The sequence below is a fragment of the Podarcis cretensis genome, assembly GCF_951804945.1.
Source record: "Podarcis cretensis genome assembly, chromosome: 2".
NCBI lineage: Eukaryota > Metazoa > Chordata > Lepidosauria > Squamata > Lacertidae > Podarcis > Podarcis cretensis.
In genome coordinates, this window is record NC_137171.1 from 92,751,068 (window position 1) to 92,767,741 (window position 16,674).

Below are 16,674 nucleotides of genomic sequence, written 5' to 3' on the forward strand. Positions count from 1 at the left end.
TATACCTCCATCCGTTTCCATGGAGACATGCCAATTTCTGCTAGCATGACAACAGAAAAGTTCAAATAAAAATGCATAGACCATTTGTCAGTTTCTAGTATATACTTTGGAATATGTTCTGTTCCCAGTGTGGCTACGGTATAATTGTCCTCATTAACACGGTGTATTTTAGTAATGGGAATATAATTGCTAATGTTTATAAGACATATAATCTCATTACCTCCAACCTTATTGGTATTCCTTAGCATTAGCCTCTATGCTATGTATTCATTGTACCTCTCCTTGAAATACATAAACATTTCTCTGTTCCTCGGCATGCAGACATTAAGACATGTTGCTAGCTTTCTGGCAGATATCATGGCTCATCAGGGAGACAAGGCTGCCGGCCTTGTTTTTAATACATTTAATTTACCGTTTTTGAAACAGAGCCAATATGCAGAAGGATGACGCCACAGTGTAATTATCTTGTAGTGCTCCCGACACTCCAGTTAAGAAGGAGAGAAATGACAAGGTCATAGATTGCCTAGAAAACACATTTGTCCACTAGAGGGAAGAAATGAAATCCAAAGCGGTCTCACACTTATACCAAGCCAGGGTCTCAGGCGGAAGTCTTTCACAACACATTCACTTGCTCCTCTTTTAATTGAAGTTGCCAGGGATTCACCCTGAGATCTTCCATGTATACATTGTGTTTCCACTTAGCTTTTCGGATGAAAAACTGAGGAGGAACTGAAACAAATTCAGGAAGTACTCAACAACCGTTGAACATAAAAAACATATAAAGCAGGGCCTGCTGGATCAGGCCAGTTGGCATGGATTGGGCAGAGGAGGAATGGTGGAGACCACCTCCCCATCCTGACACTTCAAGGAAGGAGGAAGAGGAAGACAGTATATAGTTACAACAAGGGTTTGAGGGAGGTAGCAGCTCAGACGCAGATGAGGGGAAAAGCTGGGCAATCATGGGACAGCCGGAACAACACCCAGCTGACACATTGTCATTAGAATCTCCCAGAAGCCAGTGAGCCTTAAAAGTAGGAGAGCAAAGAGCTTAAAGACAGGGGGCACGTAGTAGCAACCATAGAAGTGATGAACGGGAAAGTGGGGAGGACAGGGAGTGGAGATTCACTCAGGACAACGCCATTATCCAAGAGGCTGGGTTCTATAGCCTCTCTCTGTAAAGACTGAAATTAAAAAGGAGGGTAAGAAACTTTCCTGGTCTTTATACTTTCCTGGGAGCCAGTGACAATATCCTGTCACCAGTGGACCATCTAGTCCAGGATCCTGTTTCTCACAGTGGCCATCCAGTTGCCTATGGGAAGCCCACAAGCAGAACCAGAGCACAACACAACAACACTCTCCCAATCCTGCTTCCAGCTGTGGAGGTGGAACATATCCATCAGACTTAATAGACAACAGTAGCTTTTCCTCCATGAATTTGTCTACTCATCTTTTCAAGCCATCCAAGTTGGTGGCCATCAGTGCCTCTTGCCATGTGGAAGTGAATTCCATAGTTTAACCATACGCTGTGTGAAGAAATACTTTCTTTTGTGTGCCCCAAATCTCCCAACATTCCATTTCACTGGATGTCCCAGAGTTCTAGGGCTATGTGTCAGGGGGGCACATTTCTCTCTTCAATGCAATCACCACTTCACACCCGTTCACACCCATCTTTATTTACAAGTATTAACAAAAGGCATCACAAGCTAATCACCATCAATCTGAGTCTGATTCAGATACCGCCAATGGCTTTCGCCCCCACCTCCAGCACCTAAAGTGTGGGAACTTTACAACTCTCCTTTGACCCTGCCTCTTTTCCTCACGTGAGCAGACATAAATCTCCCTCTGACTCCGAGCTTAACCCAAGTTTCCCGGTTCATGAGCCACTTCTTCCTGGTTTCTTGCGTTTACAGACTCTAACACTTCACTGCTGGGCCCTGCTCCCCCCTCCTCTCCAGACACACATTCCTCTGCTGCATCTGATCCTGGCCCAACGCTCTTTCCCATGTCAGGGAACTCTGAGCATTCTGACTCTGCCCTGACACTATGAGAGAAATTTCTTCCTATCCACTTTATCTATATACCATGCATAATTTTAGATAATTTTGTCATTCCACCTCTTACTCACTACTAAACTATAATGCCTCAGGTGTTCTGACCTTTCCTCATAGGTGAATTGCTCCATCCCCTTATCAACAGGTTTCTTCATTAGTCAGCATACTGAAAATAAGCAACTGAACGTGAAACTTTGCTAAGCTTTTATCTGCTATTTGAGACAAACAACACCCCCATATGGTAGAAGGGTTGGGTCCCTTCTAGAAAGTGCTGTAAACAAAAGTGATGTTTCTTTCACATGTGACTCAGACCAACACAACAAATGTCAGTGACTCTGTAGACCTCTTTGCAATGAGCAAAGGGTGACTTCTTATGATTAGTTCCCAAAGATGGAGACACGCCAAGTGGGTGGGTGAAATTTAAGTGACTTTGCAGCATCAAAAGGATGAAGCAGGCAGAATTGTTTGCTTAATGGGAAATTTAGCCCTTTTGGCTTCTAATATAAGCCCAAATATGTCACTGCAGCTTAGATGGGGATGGCAAATCAAACAAAGGGAAATGGGTGTGATTTATACTTATAAAGAACTTCCTGCAATTTTATTGCCCAGTTGGTACATAAATTCATATAAACAAGCGTTGGGTTATAGTTCCAAGAAATAATGCTCTCTTGAGGGGAGATTTTAATGGAGAAAAGATTTCAAACACTCATGTTGAGGAGATATGGATAGTCTGCTTCCATTTGAAAATGACTTTTTGGGTTCCTTTGCACAGGTGTCAGGATTCGGGAAATCGGCTTCCTTCCCCATGGCCATAAATGAGCAGATCAAATGAAAGGGAATGATTACCAGTTAGTTTCTTTAATAAACACAGCAAAGGACAAAAGAAAGCATCTAACCAGAATGGCGGTGCTCCCAATTAAGGTCACTCCCCTGCCCCTGCCCCCTGTTGGGATACTGCCAGGGAGACAAAGGCCATCATGCCTCCACGTCGATTCCAGACGATCCATCAATCTCCCGTAGAACAGTACCAGTCAATTAGCGACACAAGCCTCAGAAACAGCTCAGAAACAGAGAGAGACAACAGCTATATACAAAACAGAAACATCCTGTGAACAGGAAATATGCAGGCTGTGACACAACAATCTGCTCCCTTTTTTAAGGTGGAATTTGTATTTTTGGTTTTTATGTAAGCCGCCCAGAGTGGCTGGGGAGGCCCAGCCAGATGGGCGGGGTATAAATAATAAAAAATTATTATTATTATTATTATTATTATTATTATTATTATTATTATTATTATAATAACAGAAATATCCTAACATACTCCCCCTTTCCGTGTAACCTGTAGTACCTGTGGTTCAACCCAATTGCAACCTCTGTACATAAACCTTAAGTTCTTCTCTGTTAACAACCTTAGACAACAGATCAGCAGGAATTTCATTACCTGTCATGTAGGACACCTGAATGAGTCCTTTCGGAACACACTCTCTTGCACGATGTAGCTTAATCTGCAAGTACTTGGTTCTTTGCTTGCAACTCTCTGAGTTCAGCAAAGCCAAACAGGATCTATTGTCTTGATACACTTGTATAGGACATTTCACAGAAACTCTGATGTCCTGAAACAGTTGCATCAACCATTCACAATCCATGAGTGAAAATGACAAAGCATTGAGTTCTGCTTCACAGGAACTTAGGCTTACTGTTGTCTGCTTTTTGCACAGCCAGTCAAACAGACAGTGGTTGTACATGTAGCATACTCCAGAAGTGCCTGTACCATCCATGGTGTCACTTCCAAAACTTGCATCTGCAAAGATTTCAAGACCTCCAGTCTTCTGACTGGTGAACCTCAGCCTGTAGTGCAAAGTCCCTTTTAAATAGCGGGCTATGTGCTTCAGAGCTTTCCAATCCTGAATACTAGGATTGTTGGCATGTCTGCTAAGCAGGTTAGTGCTTACAGCTATGTCAAGTCTTGAACATCTAGCAATGAAATTCAACTTGCCTAGAATGCATCTGTACAGCGTAGTGTCAGAAAACGCTTCAGCAGTACTATCTACCTGGTAACCTGTCACCATCGGTGTGTCTGCTGGGTTTGCATCAACCAAATTCAACCTGGTTAATACATCAGCAATTTTCTGTGTTTGGTATACCAGAAAATTACCTGCTTGGTCCCTCTCCACCTGCAGAGAAAGATAGTTGGATACCTCACCAAGATCCTTCATGTCAAAGTGCTCCTTCAGCTGAGCGAGGGTGCTTTGGTACAAAGCCTGATTCTTCCAAAACATCAGAAGATCATCAACAAAACATAAACAATACAGTTTGTTTTGCCCCTCCTCCTTGACAAACACACATGGATCAGCTTTGCCCTGGTGAAAACCTAGAGAAAGCAATGTCTCAGTGAGTTTTGTGTTCCAACACCTGACACTCTGCTTGAGACCATATAAGGACTTCCGAAGTTTACAGACCATTCCCTTCTGTATCTGCATTCCATCAGGTGGAAGCATATACAGCTCCTCCCCCAAAACCCCGTACAAAAAGCTGTATTAACATCGTGATGGGAAACATGCAGTTTCTCCTCTGCAGCAATCTTGAGCATTAGCCGAATGCTCTCATACTTGACGGTGGGTGAGTAGGTCTCATGGTAATCCTGTCCTGGTACCTGTGAAAAACCTCTGGCAACCAATCTGGCTTTGTGTCTGACAACCTTGCCATTCTGGTCCGTCTTGGCCTTGAAGACCCATTTGCTGCCAATCAGTCTCATTCCTGGGACTACCAGTACCAGCTCCCAAGTTTGGTCCCTATTCAAGGAATCAACTTCAGCCTTCATGGCATTAAGCCATGGCTCAGCATCTTTAGAGGTTAACTCCTGAACCTCTTTGAAGCTTGAAGGTTCCCACACCTTCTCTGCGCTACTAAGAACAGCAGTTGCTGTCTTAGCAAACTCATCAGCAAATCTCTTTGGAGGTTTGCCTTTTGTGGCCCTTTCAGATCTGGGTACTAGACGCAAGTCTTCTGCACTCATCTCCTCCTTCTTAGGAGAAAAGTGACCAATGGTGAACAGTGGTTCTTCCAGTTCATTGTCAGACACATCAGATGGTCTGACTGAGGCCTTTGCGCTCTTGTAGTCTGCTGTGTCATCACTGTCGCTGACACCAGCAGCAGCGCTGCCCACTGAACTGGAATCCGAACTCTGATCAGCATCATCATCATCCTCAGCTTCCTCAGCTTCTTCTTCTACCTCAACATCATCTTTTTTTCACATCATCTTCATCTTCCTCTGGGTAACTCTGGAAAATTCCCACATTTTCCCCCCACTTAGGATTGTACTTAACACTCTTTGTGAACCTAATGGACTTAGAGCCAGTCATCCATACCCTGTATGAACCTTTTTTGTACCCCATGAACAAACCATGTGCCCCACGCTTCCCAAGCTTGTTGCTCTGTGGAGTGTGTACCCACATGTCAGAACCAAAGATTCTCATGTGCTTGATGTAAGGTTTCTTACCAAACATCTTCTCATAGGGAGTACAGCCAATAGATGATGATAGTCTCCTGTTAAAGGTATAAACAAACGAGTTCAAAGACTCCCCCCAAAACTTCTCAGGGAGATTGGCATCATGCAACAAGATTTTCATGCCTTGAAGCAATGTTTGCTTTGCTTGCTCACAAATCTCCCATGGAGATCCAGGACTTGAGAGGCTATGCTGGATTCCCTTCTCAGTCAGGAATGCTTCAAACTGCCGAGAAGTGAATTCAGCCTCTCGATTAGTAAACAAACAGCCAGTGTGTTTACTGTGAACATTCTCCAACCAAGCACAGAATGCCTTGAACCTAGAAAACGCTTCCGATTTCTGCTGGAGCATAAACACATGAATGTATCTGGAAAAAGAATCAATTAAAACCATGAAGTACCTTGCTCCACCCACAGAGGGCACAAGTGGACCAACCAGGTCTGCGTGGACTAGCTGGTAGGGTTTGGAAGCCTACCTGCTAGACTCCTTGCCTTTTGGAGCAACCTTCACCTTGTTCTCTGCACAAGATACACATTTCATGTGAAACTTACAGGGCTTGATGTTCAAACCCTGAACCATTCCAGGGATCTTGGCCAGTGCCTGCCAAGACATGTGACCAAATCTTCGGTGTGCCTTGTGAATACATCCTGCATGAAGAACTTTGTTAGTTTGTGCAACACAACAAGAATCAACATTAGGCACAGCAACACCATTGTCATCATAAGTTATACAGAATAAGTCATCCATAAACTTTGCATGCAAAATGTCCTCTTTGCCTTTCCTGATGACACAGACGCTCCTCTTGAAGGAAATCTCAAAGCCACGCCCAGTCAGCTGTGGGACACTGAGCAAATTGTCTGCAGAATCTGGAACATAAAGTACATCTTTGATGGTTGTGTGCCAACTTGCCAGTCTCACATTCCCAACTCCTGCAATTCGCAACGTCTTTCCATCAGCCTTTTGAATCTCTCCATCTTGAGGCATGAAGGAGATAAACAGACGCTTGTTGTTGGCAATGTGCCTTGATGCTCCAGAATCTACAACAAATCTGGCTTTGGCCTTTGGAGCAGCTTTCCCAGCAAGCAAAACCTTGTCTTCCACTGGCTTGGGCTGCTGCTTGCCCCCCTGCTCCTTGCCATCAAACTCGCCTGTGGCATTTGGTGAAGCATTGCCAGCAAACAAAGCCTTTTTTCCCACCGGCTTGGGCTTTCCACCCCCCTTCTGCTTCTGGCCATCTGCAGGCTTCTGACTCTGTTTACTTCTGGCCTTCCGGCCTCTGCGAAGATGACCTTGGCTCTCATGGGAATCAGAGCTCTCAGCTGCCAACTCCTTGGCTCCCCCTGGAGGCTGGAATGCTGCCTGGGATGACGTCACAGTCAGCTCCCCCTGCAGCTTGCAACTGGTGCCCTCGGCATCTCTGCAATCACTCTCGATCTGGGAAACAGCCAGGACCTCTGATGCAGTCAAACTCTGGGCTGGGATGACCATCAGATGGGCTACTTTCAAAGCATTCCACATCTGACTTACTGTCATGTTGCGAGCCAGTGTTGCTATTTCCTCCAGAGAGACGGATAAGACAATTACGTCTATGGCCCGTGAATCTTCGGCCTTCCATCTATCTGTCAGAGGAACTGGAGGGGCTTCACACACAGTATGCCACACTCCAAACTGTCGCAGTAGGCTCTCACACCACACTGCCCAGGTCTCATAATTGTGCCGATTTAACTTTGGGCACTGAGTACCATCAGAAGCTTGTAAAAACTCAATCCCAGGTTTTTACTTGAGCCGTGAGTCTTGTTCACTTCAGAGACTCCTTATCTTGGCAACTCATAAATCTTGAAGCCTTTGGCTCGGCTCCCAGGCCAATTAGCCTGCCGGACTTCAAAGGCTCTGCCGCGGCAATGAAAAGCCTTACTTTTCTCCACATACATCACACAGTCTGTCACAGTCTTACTCTCCTGTAAGTGCCGTGAATCTGGGCCCATAACCTGTTGTTGGGATACTGCCAGGGAGACAAAGGCCATCATGCCTCTACGTCGATTCTGGACGATCCATCAATCTCCCGTAGAACAGTATCAGTCAATTAGCAACACAAGCCTCAGAAACAGCTCCCACATTCCAAGGACTGGTGCACGCCCTTTCACAGAGTTTGCACAACGAAAGATGCACTCAGGAGAGCATTATTTATAACTTTATTCAGTGTTGGTCAGAACAAAGAAAAAAACATGACAGCCTGCCTGCGTGTCGAGGCACAGAGAGAGACAACAGCTATATACAAAACAGAAACATCCTGTGAACAGGAAATATGCAGGCTGTGACACAACAACCTGCTCCCTTTTTTAAGGTGGAACGGAAATATCCTAATATCCTAACACACACACCCCACCATCCTTGTTAATCTACCTCACGCCTACGTTTTGTAATCTGAGCTTGGAGCCACTGTGTTTTCTTTTTTTATATATATATAAATTTTTTATTAAGAATTTTGTTAATACAATAAAGAAAAAAAGACAGAATAAACAGACAACAAACAAAGAATAAAACAAACATAAAATTATACATCTTGTAATAACCATCTTTTCTTCATTTTTTCCTTTTGGACTTCCTCACGTCTCTCGCTCCTACATTCCAAGTTAATAAAACTTTAGCCAGCAACTTATCACCTTATTTTCATTCTTATTGTACACAATTCCAATATTTTATCCATAACTTTGAATATTTTTATCAAAATCCTGAATACCTAGTTTTAACATGATATTCATTCAAAATTTATCTTTCTCATGAAATTCACTCATTCTCATAATCTTTTCAGCTAACTTTATGGTGCCCTGTTGGTTTCAAATCTCTCATCCTTCTTAACACTCATATAATTTACAGTGTTTTTGAAGATAGTCCTTAAATTTCTTCCAATCCTCCTCCACTGCTTCTTCTCCCAGGTCTCGGATTCTGCCGGTCATTTCTGCTAACTCCATGTAGTCCATCAGTTGCATCTGCCATTCTTCCAGCGTGGGCAAATCTTGAGTTTTCCAATGTTTGGCGACAAGTATCCTTGCTGCTGTTGTTGCATACATAAATAATGTTTGGTCCTTCTTTAACACCCTCTGGCCAACAATGTCCAAAAGGAAGGCCTCTGGTTTCTTAGGAAAGGTATACTTAAATACCTTTTTCAGCTCATTATATATCATTTCCCAGAAGGCCTTAACCCTAGGGCAAGTCCACCAGAGGTGAAAGAATGTTCCTTCAGTTTCCTTGCATTTCCAACACTTGTTATCTGGCAGGTGATATATTTTAGCTAGCTTGACTGGGGTCATGTACCACCTATATATCATTTTCATAATATTTTCTTTCAAGGCATTACATGCCGTAAACTTCATACCGGTAGTCCATAACTTTTCCCAGTCAGCAAACATAATGTTATACCCAATGTCCTGTGCCCATTTTATCATAGCTGATTTAACCGTTTCATCCTGTGTATTCCACCTCAGCAGCAAGTTATACATTCTTGAAAGCAATTTAGTCTTAGGTTCTAACAGTTCTGTTTCCAATTTCGATTTTTCCACTTGGAATCCTAACTTTTTATCCAATTTAAAAGCCTCTTTAATCTGAGCGTAATGTAACCAATTACGCAGTTTCTCCATACTCTGCAATCTCCAATTGTCTCCATCTCTTTCTAATATTTCCCAATATTTCGGCCATTTGACCTCCATATTGGGTCTTTTCACAGCCTTAGCTTCCATAGGTGATAACCACCTTGGGGTCTTGTTTTCTAATAAGTCTTTATATTTTATCCAGACATTAAACACTGCTTTCCTTACAATATGGTTCTTGAAATTCTTGTGAATCTTAACCTTGTCATACCACAGATACGCATGCCATCCAAAAGCATTGTTAAATCCTTCCAAGTCTAAAACATCAGTGTTTTCAAGAAGCAGCCAGTCTTTCAACCAGCAAAAAGCTGCTGATTCGTAATACAACCTTAAGTCTGGCAGGGCAAACCCCCCTCTTTCTTTAGCATCAGTTAATATTTTAAACTTAATTCTGGGCTTTTTGCCCTGCCAGACAAATTTAGAGATATCTCTTTGCCACATCCCGAAACACTCCATTTTATCCACAATCTGTAAAGTCTGAAAAAGAAACAACATCCTTGGCAATACGTTCATTTTTATAGCAGCAATTCGGCCCAACAAGGAAAGTTTCAGTCTTGACCAACTTTCTAAATCCCTCTTAATTTCTGACCAACACTTTTCATAATTGTCCTTAAATAAATTCAGATTCTTTACTGTTATGTTCACCCCTAGATATTTTACTTTTTTAACGACGTTTAAGTCTGTCTCTTTCTGAAACCTTTCTGACTCTGAAACTGTCAATTTTTTTTCCAATACCTTAGTTTTTTGTTTATTTAGTTTAAATCCCGCCACCCGACCAAACTCTTGAATCAGTTGTAAAGCCCTTTTCGTACTAGATTCTGGCTCCTGTAGGGTCAAAACTAGGTCATCTGCAAAAGCCTTAAGTTTGTACTGCTTCGCTCCGACCTGAATTCCTTCCACCAACCGGTCCCCTCTAATCATATTCAAGAGCACTTCCAGGACCGAAATAAATAACAGAGGGGAAATAGGGCAAGAGCCACTGTGTTTTCTGTTCTGACACTTTCTGAGCTCTCTGGGACTTTGGAGAAGGGGGGTGGATACTATCCAGAGACTGTGACTCTATTCTATTCTCTAGAATTCTCTCTAGAATCTACGCTCTCTCTTCTAGTGTTTCTTCTGCTAGCTGTTCCCCATTCAGTATTTCCCAGCTTCTGCCTTCTGAACTATGCCCCTCTGCAAACCACTGTTCCATTTCTATACTGTCCTTCTGCTTCTGGGAAGATTCAGGATCAGGAGGAGGGGGTGGCTCCCACCATTTTTCCTCAGTGCAGCCCTCCTCAGCACGGTCCCTGACAACAGGCCTCCATCCAATGACAGGGGAACTCTTCTTCCATGGTGCAATGCCATACTACTGAGCAGTGTAGTGAACTATTTCACCCATGTGGGAAGGACAGTCAGATGAGACTTTCCCACACAACTGGCATTCCAAAGGAAGGTTGGATGTCAACCAAGTGGGGAAATTGCAGATGTGATGTTCACAGATTCATTCACTCCCCATAAAAAGCAACCCATTTTCAGAGATTTATCATGCACCCTTGAAAAGGTACAAAAGATGCTTGCACTGCAACAGAAACTGGCCGGGGGGAGAGGGAGGAGAGGAAACATACCTGCCATGAAGAAGTAACTGCAGCAATATTCCCTTGCCCACATCCAGTTTGAGATACATAATTGACTGTTAGCCACAGAAGGTAGAGAACATGAACATACTTATTCACAACCCTCTGTAAACAATGTTGTGCAGTCAGATGACATCACATTTATAGCATGATTTATAACATGCACTTAAGGGAAAAGTCATATAAAATGGTGCTGAAGGAACAGTATATTGGGGCTGTAAACAGCTGCAAAGATGTGAAATAGAGCTAAGAGTGTTCAGGGTCCTTTTTGAACTGTTGCCTCTAAAAGGTTTACATGTGAAAATTCAGTGCAGCACTAGTTGGAATTGCAATGTTGCTCATAGGAACATAGGAAGCTACCAAGTTTGACCACTAGTCTCATCTAGCCCAGTTATGTAGTTATGTAAGTAACTATATAAAATATTATATATAAATTTTATATAAATTATATTATATATAAATATATAAAATATTGTAACTATATAAAATGAAACTGACTGGAAGTGGCTTTCTGGAGTTTTAGGCAGGAGTTCTTCCCTGCCTTACCCAGAATGCATTTTTAAGCAGTAGAATTTAATTTTTTATCAGGCTACGTAGACTGTTGGTACTAGTAGTACTAGTAATATAGAAAATGAATATTTGGGATGAAATGCTGGTCAAGAGAGTCAGTCAAGTCTGTTGCAGATATTGTGAAGGCTCCCTGTCCTCATTTGGCACATTAATATAATTCACGTAGGTCATTAGAACGAAAGTTGATTTAGCTTTCACAACCTTCCTTTAAGAGTATGTTTTAGTGTGGGTGTCCGTGCAATGCTGCCATAGTTCACATCAAACTGCAAAGCAATTTGCTAAAATATACGATCAAGCTTACCTCACTTTATTTTCACACAAACAGGTGCATTTAAAAATATATTTTATTTGTTTGAAATGATGGGAGGTGCAGTGAATTGCCCCTCTAGAAAAGACAGTTAAAGAAGCTTAAATAGGGAAAGGGAAAGCTTTCACCAAGTTTTGGAATGTGCCAAACAGACACCAAGTCTCCACACAAAATGGCCACCTCCTGAAGTTGTTCTTCTTTTTAAAAAATAAAAAGTAAACAACAAAGTGGCCCACAAACCTTGAAGATGCTTTCATGTTTTGATGTTTTCGCTAGAACAGATGTAGCAGAAGGCAGAAACTCCAAACTATCAAAGAACAGCCTGTCAGACAAAGCAAGAAAAATTCTGATACATTAGCTATTGAATACTATATGTATTTCAAAAAGAGAGAGAGAAATCTTTTTGGGTTATGACCACTTTGTGACTACTCCAGTGATGTACAGAGAAATAGCGCATCATTTGCATCTTAGGCTTTTTGCGAAATGATGTCCATTTCCAAGCAGAATAAAATGAACATCAAAATTCTGCCGCTCAAATGACCCTGTGATAGTGTCATTCATATAGTATTTGTATGTTGTTGATACATAATTCATAATGTATATAGAAAGTTGAGGATTTTATGCAGATGATACACAGAGAACCACTACTTTGGTGATGAAGGAAGTGTCAAAAATGTGATGGCATTTAGATTATAGTTTTAGACATTACAGTGCAATGCCATTTGCTTCATGAAATATACAAGCAATGCCTATTTGTGATTGCTTCCAAAATAGCCATTTTCATCCTAAGAGCTCAGTGTGGCCTGCCTGTTTATATAACCAAATAATCTTCAACCATAGATGCTTAAATATCAGTTTTAGATTTTTATATGCAATTCTTATCCCAGTATAATCATTGTTTTAAGCTTCTTTTCAACAATATTCAGAAATGAACTTGTCAACAGCTAACAAACTTCCTTTTCACTTTGTATATTGCAATGATCTGGGGAACAGCACCTTTAGGAAAATTATGCCACCCATTCTTAAGGATGCTGGGGCAGGTTTGCATTCATTGAAAAAACATCCTTTCTTCCATACTACTGCATAAACTAAACCATTGTGGTGGTATTCTCCTTGTTCCAGCTGGCCTCCAGTGATCCCAGTCACTGAGAATCATATCTGCTTTTACCTGCCTAGCTCTGCCTAGCTCTGTTCTTGGGTATGCCTCTTGGTCACACTAAACTGTGACAGAATGTTGGGACCTGGCTTTTAAATACTTAGATAAGTGTTTTAAACCTCAAATAAAATAAGTGAAAACAACCAGGCTCACAAATCCTTATGGTATTTTATGGATAACCTTTACAACATACTGGCCCCAATATACCATGATTAATTGTGAACTGCAGCTCAATCCGGTTCAGATATGAGTCTCAATTCAATTCAGTGAAATTTACCACCAGGTAAGCAAGAACATGATTGCTTTTTGGATGTAACTATCATTGAATACATTAAGATTTAAAATAAGACATGCATAGAATTGTTCTTTAAGACTCACTGAAATCAATGGAGCAAGTTTGTTGTGATCGACTTAACTCTCATTGCTTTCAGCTAGTTATAGGATCAAACTAGATATTAAACCCCATTGAGGGCAATTTACTCCCAACAGCCACTTTTCCTTCCTTCAGATAAAGCATTCTAAGTCCTAAGGTCCCACCAGGCAGTCTCTGAAGGGAAGAGTCAATCTGAGGCCCTGAAGATCCTTGAGACCTGAAAAGGGGCGTTTCTGACATCACCATCACTTTCCATCTCTATGCTGTTATTTGGGGGGGGCACCCCAAAGTAATAATAATAATAATAATTTATTATTTGTACCCCGCCCATCTGGCTGGGTCTCCCCAGCCACTCTGGGCGGCTTCCATAAAAACCAAAAATACACTAAAATATCACAGATTAAAAACTTCCCTGAACAGGGCTGCCTTAAGATGTCTTCTGAATGTCAGGTAGTTATTTATTGCTTTGACATCTGATGGGAGGGCGTTCCACAGGGCAGGCGCCACGACCGAGAAGGCCCTCTGCCTGGTTCCCTGTAGCTTTGCTTCTCGCAATGAGGGAACCGCCAGAAGGCCCTCGGCACTGGACCTCAGCGTCCGGGCAGAACGATGGAGGTGGAGACGCTCCTTCAGGTATACTGGGCCGAGGCCGTTTAGGGCTTTAAAGGTCAACACCAGCACTTTGAATTGTGCTCGGAAACGTACTGGGAGCCAATGTAGGTCTTTCAAGACCGGTGTTATGTGGTCTCGGCGGCCGCCCCCAGTCACCAGTCTAGCTGCCGCATTCTGGATTAGTTGTAGTTTCCGAGTCACCTTCAAAGGTAGCCCCACGTAGAGCGCATTGCAGTAGTCCAAGCGGGAGATAACTAGAGCATGCACCACTCTGGCGAGACAGTCCGCAGGCAGGTAGGGTCTCAGCCTGCGTACCAGGTGGAGTTGGTAGACAGCTGCCCTGGATACAGAATTGACCTGCGCCTCCATGGACAGCTGTGAGTCCAAAATGACTCCCAGGCTGCGCACCTGGTCCTTCAGGGGCACAGTTACCCCATTCAGGACCAGGGAGTCCTCCACACCAGCCCGCCCCCTGTCCCCCAAAAACAGTACTTCTGTCTTGTCAGGATTCAACCTCAATCCATTAGCCGCCATCCATCCTCCAACCGCCTCCAGGCACTCACACAGGACCTTCACCGCCTTCACTGGTTCTGATTTGAAAGAGAGGTAGAGCTGGGTATCATCTGCATATTGATGAACACCCAGTCCAAACCCCCTGATGATCTCTCCCAGCGGCTTCATATAGATGTTAAAAAGCATGGGGGAGAGGACGGAACCTTGAGGCACCCCACAAGTGAGGGCCCAGGGGTCTGAACACTCATCCCCCACCACCACTTTCTGAACACGGCCCAGGAGGAAGGAGCGAAACCACTGTATAACAGTGCCCCCAGCTCCCAGCCCCTCTAGACGGTCCAGAAGGATGTTATGGTCGATTGTATCAAAGGCCGCTGAGAGATCCAGCAGAACTAGGAAACAACTCTCACCTTTGTCCCTAGCTCGCCGGAGGTCATCAACCAGCGCGACCAAGGTAGTTTCAGTCCCATGATGAGGCCTGAATCCCGATTGGAAGAACCAAAACTCTTCAATAAAAAGATGTTACCTACTCCCCGATAAATATACCATTACAATAAAGGGTCTAGCAGTATTTTGTTTCAAGACATAGTATCAAAACCAAACGAGCAATTCATTTTGATAATATTAACATTCTAATGTTTACATTCATTATAAAATAAGCAATATGAATCATTAAAACACATCTCAGTGACTTTTATTTATCAGTGGACGTGCTATCATGAAGAGCTTCCATGGGTTGTGTTGAAAGACTCTGCCGACAGAAAGAGTTACCTCCAGTGCAAGGTGTCTTCCACTGATAAAAGGACTCCTTCCATAATATGAAGGGCAGGGAAAACCTTTGGCTCCATCCCTTGATGTCTAGTGTACCTCCTAGGTAGCCAGACCAAGACATTTCTACTAATATCAAAATGGTTCTTTGGGACCAGGATTCAGCACATCCTTAACACTGGCTGTCTTTTCAAAACCTGCTCTTCTTCCCTCTCTGGAGTAAATCCCCCACACATTCCCCTCGCTTGCTTTAACCAGTGGTTTTTTTCTGGGGGCACAGTTTGGCCACATTGAGTGCCAGTATTTCAATATGAGTAGGAAAATGAGAGTACCCCAAACATTTTTTTTTGACAAAACACTGGCTTTAACCATGGTTTAACTTGACTTGTGACACTAACTATGGTCAATGTTCACCAGGGTTCCATCTTAATTATTATTTGAATCCAGGGTTTGAAGTAGGATTTGTACAATCAAGCTAAGAGTTAAAATGATAAAACAATGGCATCCAAGTATATTTAAGAAGAACTACAATGGCAGCAATAGAAATCCTTCCATTTTCTCTGCACATTGAAATGGCATGTGCACTGCATTCTTTGAGGCTTCACAGACAGGAGCGCAGTGGTATTAAATGTTCAGCCTTTCTGTCTGCGTGGTGTGTGGCTGTGAGAGTTTGAGAACAGAATCTGGAGCCTCTCTTCATCTCTCTTCTGAATTGTCTTTCTTTGATGTTTATGAGCTGACCTCATAAAGAGTGAGGAATGGAAAGGATTATACAGCATGACAATGAACAGCAAGGCAAGTCCACTGTATATAAAAGCGCAGTGAATATTTTGTACATGATACAAATAGACCCTGACACTTTTGGAATATTTTAAGTTCCATCTATCATTCAGACTGTTGGCTTGTCTACTCGCTCTTGTAAATAAGAAAGCCAGTGATCTTGCCACATCTTTGCCTTGCGGTTTCCTTCTGATTCTGGAATGGCATATTTGGATGTGTGCAGATGGGGTGGGAGGGGAAACAATAAATTCTTTCTTTTGTATTTGATAAGCTTCAGAAGATTAACTCTTCTGCAGGTTATTTCAGTAGATATTACCACAATCAAAACACAATTTTCTTTTGTGATGGTTATGACATTTCTGTGTCCCAAACAAAAATATCTTGCCATGGCATATCATTTTAATTTCCTCTTGTATTCATAAATCAAGTTTTTTGTTTTCAAAAGCCTGCTATTTGCTATCTGAACATATTTTTTTTATATCCAATGTGACTAATTTTTCACAGAGAGCAATGCGATATTCTAACCCTCATGTAATAGTAAAATGAACTGAACGATTTCTGTGCAATTACAGTCAAAGTTGTGGACTGTAAATAAGTTGTTGCTGAAACTTCTGGGCCAAAACAAAGTTGGAGTAGGGTGTCCTGCACTGTTTTTGTTTTTACATAAAAGCAGCAGTTGGGTGGATCCACGATGATTCAATGTTACAGCCTGTTTAACCCTTGGCCTCCCTCTGTTTTACCAGTTCCCACTGAAGCCACAATTAGCCTTGCTGCA